We start from the raw sequence: 11,074 nt of genomic DNA, 5'->3' as shown, positions 1-11,074 counted from the left end.
GCAACATATTAAAAAGATTATACGCCACGACCAAGCAGGCTTCATCCAGGGGCACAGAGTTGGTTCACACATGCAAATCGATTGGTGTGATGCACCACGTAAATAAATTAACAAATAAGAATCATATGATCCTATCAATAGATGCAGAAAAAGCCTTAGACAATATACAGCATCCATTTATGATCAAAACAATTCACAAAATTGGTACAGAATGTTAGTACCTTAACATAATAAAGGCTATATATGATAAACCCTCAGCCAACATTATAGTTAATGGTAAAAAACTAAAAACCTTTCCTCTAAGATTGGGAAGAAGGCAGGGCTGTTCACTATCGCCACTGTTATTCAATATAACATTGGAGATCCTAGTGAGCGCAATCAGGCAATAGAAAGATATAAAATGCATCCAAACAGGAAACGAAGAAGTCAAACTGTCATTATTTGCAGATGACATGATTCTCTATATAAAAAACCCTAAAGACTCCATAAGAACACTACTAGAAACAATAAGCAAATACAGTAAAGTCTCTGGATACAAAATCAATGTTCAAAAGTCCATAGCTTTCCTTTATTCTAAAAATGAAGCATCAGAAATAGAAGTGGAAAAAATAATTCCTTTTGCAATTGCAGCAAAAAGAATAAAATACCTAGGAATAATTTTAACAAAATAGGTGAAGGATCTATATAATGAAAACTACAAGACTCTATTAAAAGAAATCGAAGAAGATACAAAGAAATGGGAAAATATTCCGTGTTCTTGGATTGGAAGAATCAACGTAGTTAAAATGACCTTACTACCTAAAGCATTATACAGATTTAATGCAATTCCCATCAAAATCTCATCAGCCAAGGACATACAGTGGAGAAAGGAAAGTCTATTCAATAAATGGTGCTGGGAAAACTGGAAAACCACCTGCAAAAGAATGAAGCTAGATTGTTTATCACCACACACCAAAATTAACTCAAAATAGATTAAGAACCTGAATATAAGACCTGAAACAATAAAATGTATAGAAGAAAACATAGGAACCAAACTAAAGATCTTGGACTTAAAGAGGATTTTATGAATTTGACCTTAAAGTGAAGGGATGTAAAAGTAAAAATAAATGAATGGGACTACATTAAACTAAAGAGCTTCTGCTCAGCAAAAGAAACCGTCAGCAAGGTAAAGAGACAACCAACTGAATGGGAAAATATATTTGCAAGCAACACCTCCGATAAGGGCCTAATATCCAAAATATACAAAGAACTCATACGATTCAATAACAACAAAAAAGACAAATGATCCAATCAAAGAATGGGCAGAAGATCTGAACAGAAACTTCTCCCTAGAGGACATACAAATGGACAACAAATATATGAAAAGATGTTCAACATCGCTAGCTATCAGGGAAATGCAAATCAAAACCATAATGAGATACCTTCTCACACCTGTTAGAATAGCTATAATCAACAGAACATGTAATAACAAATGTTGGAGAGGATGCAGAGAAAATGGGACCCTCATACACTGCTGGTGGGACTGCAAATTGGTACAGCCACTATGGAAAACAGTATGGAAGTTCCTCAAAAAACTAAGCATTGATCTACCATATGATCCAGCAATCCCTCTACTGGGCATTTACCCCAAAGACTTGAAAACCCATATCTGAAAAGATATTTTCACACCAATGTTCATAGCAGCATTATTCACAGTGGCCAGGACATGAAAGCAACCAAAGCGTCCTACAATAAATGATTGGCTAAAGAAGCTGTGGTATATATATATATACAATGGAATATTACTCAGCCATAAGAAGAGATGAAATACTGCCATTTGCAACAACCTGGATGGACCTCGAAATAATCATGCTAAGCGAGATAAGTCAACCCGAAAAAGTTGAAAATCAAATGATATTACTTATATGTGGGATATAAACCTAAAAGCAACAAATGAATGGGACAGACAGAAACTCAGGGACATGGACAATGGATTAGTGGTTACCAGAAGGTAGGGGTAGGGGAGGAGGAAAGACGTAGACAAGGTAAAGGAGGTTAATTATAGGGGTTTGAGGGAGGATGAAGGGGGTAAAGGGGATCAAATACATGGTAGCTCAAGGAAACTGGACTATGGGTGGTAATCACACCATAGAATATATAGATATCAAATTATAATGTACACCTGAAAATTATATAATTGTATTAACCAGTGTTACCCCAATAAACTTAAAAAGATAAAATTAAATTTAAAAAATTATTTCCACAGAATTCATTTCTTCTGTAGCACATTCATCAGAATTATTATTATCCCACATTCCCATCAGAAATAAGAAACTGAGGCTCAGGGAGAATCAATTTTCACAATTATATAACAACAGAATTAAAACTATCCTACAATTTCCTGAATTATGTATAATGGACCCATGCAATAGATACTCTTAATTTTATAACGTTCTTTCAATGTAGTAAATTAAAAGTTTTAAATATGTGCAGGAAAGCGGTCAAGTATTTGGTGACAGAAGGAAATTTAACTTTGGATGGTGAACACGCAATGCAATATTACATATTATGTGTTATTGAATTGCACACTTGAAACACATAATTTTATTAATGAATGTGAGAGCGATATTTTTAAAAAGAACAAAAATTTCAAAAAAAAATGTGGAGCAAAAAAATCTAATGACATGGCTCAAAGCAGGATGCATAGCACAGGTAGCTGAGTCACAATTTAACTGGGGAAGGGAGAAATATCACTAAGTAGAAAACAATGTCATATATGGTTATAAAATTAGTGACATTAATATGAGGCAAATTATATTTGGTAAACTCATTTTTGTAAACCAGATTAAACTACATATATAAATGAACTGTCAAAGTTTGGTTCTAGACAGGGGTGCACTGTAGCCTCATATGACATGAGCTTGAGACACGTAGTGTAGAGACTCCCAGCTGATGCAGATCATGAGTATCTGAGCAGAGATTAGAACAATTTCCAGGATACAATCCAACTGATATAAATCACAGCATTCAGAATGCTTTGTTATACGGCATTAGCTAACTGATAAAAATTAAGGCAAACAAAACTGAGGAAAATTGTAATAATCTGCTGTTTTTCATTTTTGATGTGCGTTCTAATTTTCAAAAACAGCATTAATGATTATTATGTTATTTTTATTCCTGCCATTCCAAAGAATCTTTTCAGATTCCCTTTTATGTCTTTATTCCTCAGACTGTAGATGAAGGGGTTCAGCATGGGTGCTACCATGGTGTACAGCACTGAGGCTACTGCATTTGAGTGTGAGCTGTGGGTAGCGGCAGAGCTGATGTACACTCCTAGGACTGTAAAATAAAATAAGGAGACAACTGAGAGGTGAGACGCACAGGTAGAAAATGCTTTATACTTCCTCTGAGCTGATGTGATTCTGCGTATGGAGGAAAAGATCTTAGAGTAAGAGTAAAGGATCCCAGCCAAAGGACCACCACCCAGCAGCCCCGTTGCAACATATATCACTGTGTCATTAAGAAAGGTGTCAGAACAAGCAAGTTTGATCATCTGATTAATTTCACAGAAATACTGGAGAATTTCTAAGTCTGTGCAGAAGGACAGCCTCAACGCCAATAAGCTGTGAAACAAGGAAATCTAGGCACTCATGATCCAGGACACCAGAACTAGTATCCTACAGCGACAGGGGTTCATGATGACTGTGTAGTGCAGGGGGTGACAGATGGCCACAAAGTGGTCATAGGCCATCATAGTCAGAAGTAAGTCATCCAACAAACCAAAGAATGTGGAAAAATACATCTGTGTGATGCAGCCTTTATAGGTGATAACTTTGCTCTGAGTCTGCATGTTCACCAGCATCTTTGGGATGATGCTAGAGATGAAACAGATGTCCACCAAGGACAGGTTGGAGAGGAAGAAGTACATGGGCGTGTGGAGGTGGGAGTCTGAGCTGACGGCCAGGATGATGAGCAGATTTCCAAACACAGTGATCAGGTACATGGAGAGGAAGAAGCCAAATATGAGGGGCTGCAGTTCTGGTTCCTCTGAAAGTCCCAGAAGATGAAATTCTGAAAGTCGTGTATCGTTGCCTGGTAGCATGTGGTGGTTGTCACAGCTATGAATAAAAAGATTAAGTTTTACATAAATGGGCATTGGGAACATGGTAGAAATGCTACAACTGCAATACTAGGTAGTGAAAAACAGCATGTATAAAAGTGGATAAATGGAGTGTTATTTTTACTGAGAGTTCAGGAAGACCTAAAAATAAGATGACATTTGAGCAGTGACCTCAAGGAAGAAAAAGCAGGAGATATAAGTTTATTTGGGGAAATGTGTCTTCTTCAGGAGAAAGAGCCAGTGTAGAGGCGCTAAGGATGAACTTGTTTCAGATATTCAAGTCTCAAAATGAAGCCAGTGTGTCCAGGAGAATGAACAAGAGGCAGAGTGATGACAGATGCTGTCAGAGAACGTGGGGGAACTGCTACTCCTGATACTTCAAGACACAGGGAGTCCTTCATCTGTGAGTTGTTCCTTGCTCTTAATTAATTTTATTTCCATGGAATCTTGTGAATAGAAAAGGATCCCCATCTTATTGTTGCTTAACAATTCTTATCTCTCTTTTTCAAGGGTCACATTCTGGAGTATATGATCTCAGACACCCCTGTTTTGAGAACTGTTCACCCTGCCCCACCCGCACACACACACACGCACATGCACATGCACATGTGTACTCTCAGATGGGCACACTATGACCTACTGGGGGCATGTTATTTTCACCTCCAGTTATAAGAACTAGGAATAAAATGATACAAGGCAAGTTATCAACATCAGATTACCTTTCCCGTGAAGAATATAGAAACAGTATCCAAATTTAAGTGTGTAGGCCTCCAATGGACAGGTAAACTTGGCACTCCATTTTAATCTAATCATTTTCTGTCCTGTATTTATTTGCTGTTTTCATTTAGCTTCTGTTTGTAATTTTTTGGAAACTAGGTAATTGAATTTCAGTTGAAGCCTATATGGTTTTTCTGATTTTTCATAAGGGTCAGATAGTACTAAATTAATTATGTGCCAGATTATATGACTAGTTTTCTGTCCTGTATTTAATGAAGTTTAAAGAACTCAGTTCAAAAAACAGAAATAGTAGGAAGAATTGGACATGACGGGGAAAAATATCTAATGTCTTCAGTGGTGGGGTTCCTGAGAGTTTGTGATGAGGAGAAAGTCCTTGGTTCTGGCAGCATTCCAAACCTAGTTACATCACCATGGTGTGCAGAATGACTAATAGTAAAAATCAATGTGTTCAAAAGAGAAAGGAGTGATTTATTATCAATGTCCAGACACCTTAATGAATGAATATCGATTAAAAATGTGAGCGAAGACAACAAACCCACAAATTACTAAAGGAAAGCCACAATGTACAAAAAATAATGGGAATTTTAAAAGACAAAATGGTATAAGACTTTTCTGAATAATAGTAAATGTAAAATTTGGAGATTAGTAACTGAGTTTTGAATCTTAGATCTACCAAATAGTTTGAATTTGGAAAGACAACCAATTCATTCTCACGCAAATAGTGGGGCAGTAGTATCCATCCATCTAATGTCGTCCACAGATTTGGTCAATATATATACAAAAGTTTGGACTACGTCGTTCCTGTTAGTATAGGTATCATAGGTGATGACCCTCTTTATCAGTCTGTCAAATTATGTTTCTCCCATTATGTTTAAAGGTAAAAAGTTCTAGATCATCTCCTATCTTGTGAAAGGCATTCCTTTGCATTCAGTTACTGTTCACTAAAGGTGATGTCAGAAACATGGTGGAGTGAGAGACATCCCCAGATCTCTCCCCTTGAAACAACAATAAGCTGAACATCTAAAACTCAACAAAAAACACCCAAACTGCACACCAGCATGTCTGAGCATGGAATCTGCACATACTGTTGTGTCCAGAATAACCAGACCCAACTTGAGTGCTCTTAACCAGGAGACAGTTTATTAGCCGGCGGCTGTCCTTGCAAAGGAGCAGCCCCGAATTGCCAAGATACAAGGTTTTTAAGCCCCAAATCCCATTCCTCATTCTGTCTTAAACACAAAGGTCCATCTTTCTCCTATTCACTACCTGTCAACCCACTGGTCAGGTGTGCAAGCGGGAAGTACAGAAGCAGAAAGCTTGCGTTAGAATGTTATGTTCCTATGGGTGATTGCCTATGTTCCCATGGACAATAGCCAGTGTTCCCATGGGCGATGGCCAAACAGTAATTTTCAGCTTATATACAATTGATTATTTTTCATGCCACGCAAGCAAGCAGGGTTACACAGGCTAAAATTGGCAGTTAGCGTATGAGCTCATTGTTACAAGTTTCATGATTAACAGAATGTGGTTAGGGGTTCCAGAAACTAGGCCTAAGTTATAGACTTCCTTTGTCCAGTTTCAGGTTTTAATTATTCTTTAACCCTTTCACATTTCAGCGGGCTATTACAATACAAGCTACCATAAATCAGAACCCTAGGTGTTGGACAGTGGACTGGGAGAAACAAAGAAGCTGCCTCTCACAGCTGGAGCTTTCTGCAAGAGGAGGGGGAGGGGAGAAGGTATGATGGGTTCTCTGAACAACCCTGCCTGGGAAAGCTGTGAGCTCCATGCAGAGTCAGTGCTCATGCACTGGGTCAGAAAGCAGAGAAGCAGGATGGGAGAGAGAAGCAGTTGATTATTACCAGCCATGGTTGCAAAACCGAGACTGAGCTGCAGCCCCCATCTCCCAACCCAGAGGGCCCCTCCGTCCATATCCTCCGAGACCGAACACCGTGGAGCCCTAGGGGGATCTGAGCAAACTCTACTGAAAACTGTCGCTAACACTGACAGTGACTGAGACTGAGCGTAGCGAGTGTGATTAAACATCTATAAGGAGAAAAAAAGCATTATTAAGGCTTTATATAAAGCAGGGATACAAGAGGCTTAGACGCCACCTACTGGAAACCAAAAGAAAAGGGCCTTCTTTGCAGCAGGCTAAAGAAAGTCCTTTATATAATAAATCTTTCTGTAAATACAACAGAATGCACTTCCATTAATGCCTAGGTGGAGAAATAGTCCATTAAACACCATGAACAACCAAGAAGGTGACAAGGCATCTCGGAAAGAAAGAGAAAAATCTCCAGAAAATAAGCTGACAGACATAGAAATATGCAACTTAAATGACAGAGAATTCAGAATGATACTTCTGAAAAAACTCAGTGATATCTGAAACAAATGATATCGACAATTTCAGGAATTGAAAAAACAACTAGATGAGCAGAATGAGTTCTTTAGGACATTGGAGCTCTCAAATAGAACCAAATAGAACTTCTATAGATAAAGAACACACTGCAAGAGTTGAAAATTGAAATAGCAACCTTGGAAAATAGAGTCGACCAAATGAGGGAAGAATCAGTGATATCGAAGACAAATCTAGAAATAAATCAGAAGGAAGAAGAGAGAAACCGAAGAATGAAAAATAATGAAAGAGAAATTCAAGAAATAGCTGAGACCATCAGGAGAGGAAACATCAGAATAATGGGCATTATCGAAGGCAAGGAAAAGGAGCAGGGACTAGAAAGCATTTTCAGACAAATAGTGGATGAGAATTTCCCAAATCTAAGGAATGAGCTGGAGCTTGGAATTCAAGAAGTCAACAGAACACGCAATTATCTCAACCCAAAAAGGCCTACACCAGACACACTGTATTAAAATTATCAAAAATCAATGACAAAGACAGAATTCTCAGTTCAGCCAGAGAAAAGAAGATGATAACTTATAAAGGAAAACCCACTAGAGTATTGGCGAACTTCTCAGCACAAATCTTACAAGCCAGAAAGGGGTGAAATCAAATATTCAAACTATTAAATGAAAGGAACTACCAGCCAAGAATAATGTATCCAGCTAAGCTCTCCTTTAGATAGGAAGGAGAAATAAAAGCCTTTCCAGACATACAAAACTTGAAGGAATTCTCCACTACACGGCCTGCACTACAAGAAATACTGAAAGGGGTCAGCTCACGTAAAACAAAATGACAACAACAGCAACAAAAAAAACATAATTAGGAGTAAGGTGACTGGCAGGCTGATAGAAGCAGAGGAGTGCAACCCTTACTAAGAACAGGGCATTATAAGCTTAAACAATAAAAAGAGATTTGCTATAGCAAGATAGTAATGAATGTTCAGCATACATAGGGACAAATTGAAACAACAATGACTGAAAGAGGGAGGAGGATTCGAAGATCCAGATGCACAAAGGGGAGTGGAGATAAGGCATGCACAGGAGAAAATGGACAACTATATATATAACTATCCTTTACATATTCGTAATGGTAACCACACATCGAAGATTCAGAACTGAAATATCATATTAACTGTTGCAGTAGAGAAAGTAAATATGACAAATCCAAAATATATGCAGCCTCACCAGTAATGAAATAATTCAAAGTAAAACTATTTAGTATTCCTCTTCAGACTTCTAAATAATTATTTATTTTCCACGTGAATAAACAACATGAGATAAGATACTGCAATGAACGGTATGTCTCCTGAACAGCTGTGGCAAGGCAGTTTCAACCTCCACTGGTCTGGATCTTTTCTGTGAATACAAGACATGCTCAAATACAGCCCACCTTAGACATTGAATACAAACACTCACTTCATCACACTATCCTCCACACCTAATGCTCTATTTCCTCTCCCTAACCAGCAAAACCCTTCAGATGTGTTTTCACTTTACTGAAACCATTTGATGCGTCTCACTCATTCTACAATGTCACCCAACTGGACTCGCATGCCTATCACTTAATTGTCAACTATGGCCCCTGTAGTGCAGATTCAAACAGGCACATGATTATTAACATGTTAACATAAATAGATTAATTATAAATTAGTAACTTAACCAAGAGTACAAACAAAATGACCTTCTGTCTCTGGGCTGGTCTGATTAACGTCACAGTGACACAGGTAAGAGTTCTCTCTGATTTTTTTCCTGAAGTCACCTAGCCTCTCAGAATCACCTAGATGGGGTCTCTTAGAGGGAAGATTCCATGTAGAAATCTAAATTCCTACCTGGATGGTTGATGATAAAGACTGAAGCTCTGTCCTCAGACAAGACAGCAGGAGGGACTGAAAAATTAGTTCTGAGCCAGCTTAAGAGTCAAAAGCAACAACTGTGTCCTGTCCACCAAAGCCGTACAAGCTAAGGGACTGCACAGAAGAGGTATTACTGCTCTCTCTATCTGCTCATCGGGGACATCTTCCTCCTGTTATTCCAACCTCTAAGCACATGGTTTCCCTCTGGCCCTCTGAAATAAACAGAAAGGAAATTTTTCCTAATGATCCTCTGACCCCAAAAGACCAGGTTAGAAGTCAAGTTAGTTTTTACGACTTTGTAGTCTCAATGTCCCAGAGCTCTAACCTCCTACCACCTTATCCCAACCTTGACTTCATGTTTTCTCTGAAGTCTGAGACTAAGAAATCTATCAGGTTCTTCTCAAGCCTCCTGCTGCCCCTAGATCCCCCATGACAGGGAGGGCTCCAGGTCACTGCATCCAAAGGGGCCCAGAAAGGGGAGGGGGCATTGTCTCCACTGCACCCACAATGCAGAGCGTCAAGTGTGTGGTGGTGGGCGATAGGGATGTGGGCAATAAGTGCCTGCTCCTCTGCTGCACAACTGAAGCCTTCCCCAAGGAATACACCCCATACAGTGTTCAACAATTACAGCCCCCAGGGCGCAGCTGGTGGGCTCACAGTGAACCTGAACCTGGCAGGACACAGCAGGCCAGGAGAAGCACAATGGCCTCCGCACACTGTCCTACCCTCAGACCAATGTCTTTGTCGTCTCTTTCTCCTTTGCCAGTCTGCCTTTCTTTGAGAATGTGCAGCACAAGTGGCTTCTAGAGGTGTGCCATCACTGCCCTGATGTGCCCATCCTCCTGGTGGGTACCAAGAAGGACCTGAGGACCCAGCCTTACACTTTATGGGTACTAAGGCGAAGGGCCAGTTGCCCATCACACCATGGCAGGGCCAGGCACCAGCTAAGCACATTACTGCTGTGTACTACCTCGAGTGCTGGGCCTTGCAGCAGGATGGCATCAAGGAAGTGGTTTCTGAGGCAGTCAGAACCAGTCAAGTGTGGGTGGTCCCGTGTCCTCTTGGGACCCTGGCACTCAGCCTGGAGGCTGCCCCTGTCCCCCCAACCCCTACCAGTTGTGCTTTGGAGCCTTGTCTGGCCCATCTGTGCCTTAAGGACTGATCCTGGCACCCCCTGCCAGGGGCCTTCTTGAATGCCTATTTCCCTTTAAGGAGGCTCACAGGGAAAGAAGCTTTGGGCCCTGCCCCAGTCTCCTCTGGAATACCAGGTATTCTTGAGAGCTCACCCAGGCTGAGGTTGGATCTCTCCCCAAGAAGCCAACCCCATGCACCCTCCCGCTACTGACCAGCTGACCCAACTTTCCACACAGATGTTGCTGCCTATTGTGCCACCTTCTCTCAGGTTAGGAACCTCCACCATCCCCAACCTATCCCTTGTTGCTCTTCGAATTGCTCCCCCCTCAAGATGCTCTTGCCCTTCCCCAAAGAAGGAGCCACATAATTCTGAGATGAATGAGTCCTAACTTGTCCCCATGTGCCCAGGCCTATGCATTGCTGACTGACTCAGCCCCCACATCACCCCGCCCCCCGACCCAGTTCCTAGCCCCATCAGCATCATAAAACCTCCTATCTCCAGTGGGTAAAAAAAAAAGAAAGAAAGAAAGAAATCTGTGAGGAACAGGTCCCATTGATCTATATAAGCAGATTTGTATAAGCAGATCTATATAAGCTTCTTTCCCTGTGAGCCTCCTTAAAGAGGTCTCCAGAGAATTGCTATTCCCTCTACAACAAGGGGAGAGCTGTGATCCTTTGATGTGCACCACACTCTGTGGCTTCATGACACATTTGTCAGGATGATTAGGGATTTTGTACTTATGTTACAAGCTAAGAGCTGTCATCCAGACCCTTATTATAAAATATTTGTTAATTATGGGAGATATATTTCAATATTTTTATGCCATGTAGTTTGAGTTTAGCACCTTAT

General features: G+C 40.2%; 2 pseudogenes; one reads left to right on the top strand and one right to left on the bottom strand.

The window, feature by feature from the left end:
- Positions 1-3,139: 3,139 nt before the first annotated feature.
- On the bottom strand, positions 3,140-3,913 carry LOC120584387 (olfactory receptor 7A10-like; annotated as a pseudogene).
- A 5,684-nt stretch (positions 3,914-9,597) lies between these two features.
- LOC120584386 (rho-related GTP-binding protein RhoG-like) lies at positions 9,598-10,252 on the top strand (annotated as a pseudogene).
- The last annotated feature ends 822 nt before the right edge of the window (positions 10,253-11,074 follow it).

Source organism: Pteropus medius, unplaced genomic scaffold (assembly GCF_902729225.1).
Source record: "Pteropus medius unplaced genomic scaffold, Ma_sr-lr_union100, whole genome shotgun sequence".
In the NCBI taxonomy this organism is placed as follows: Eukaryota; Metazoa; Chordata; class Mammalia; order Chiroptera; family Pteropodidae; genus Pteropus; species Pteropus medius.
The sequence above is the reverse complement of the archived record's forward strand: the minus strand, read 5'-3'. Positions and strand labels throughout refer to the sequence as shown.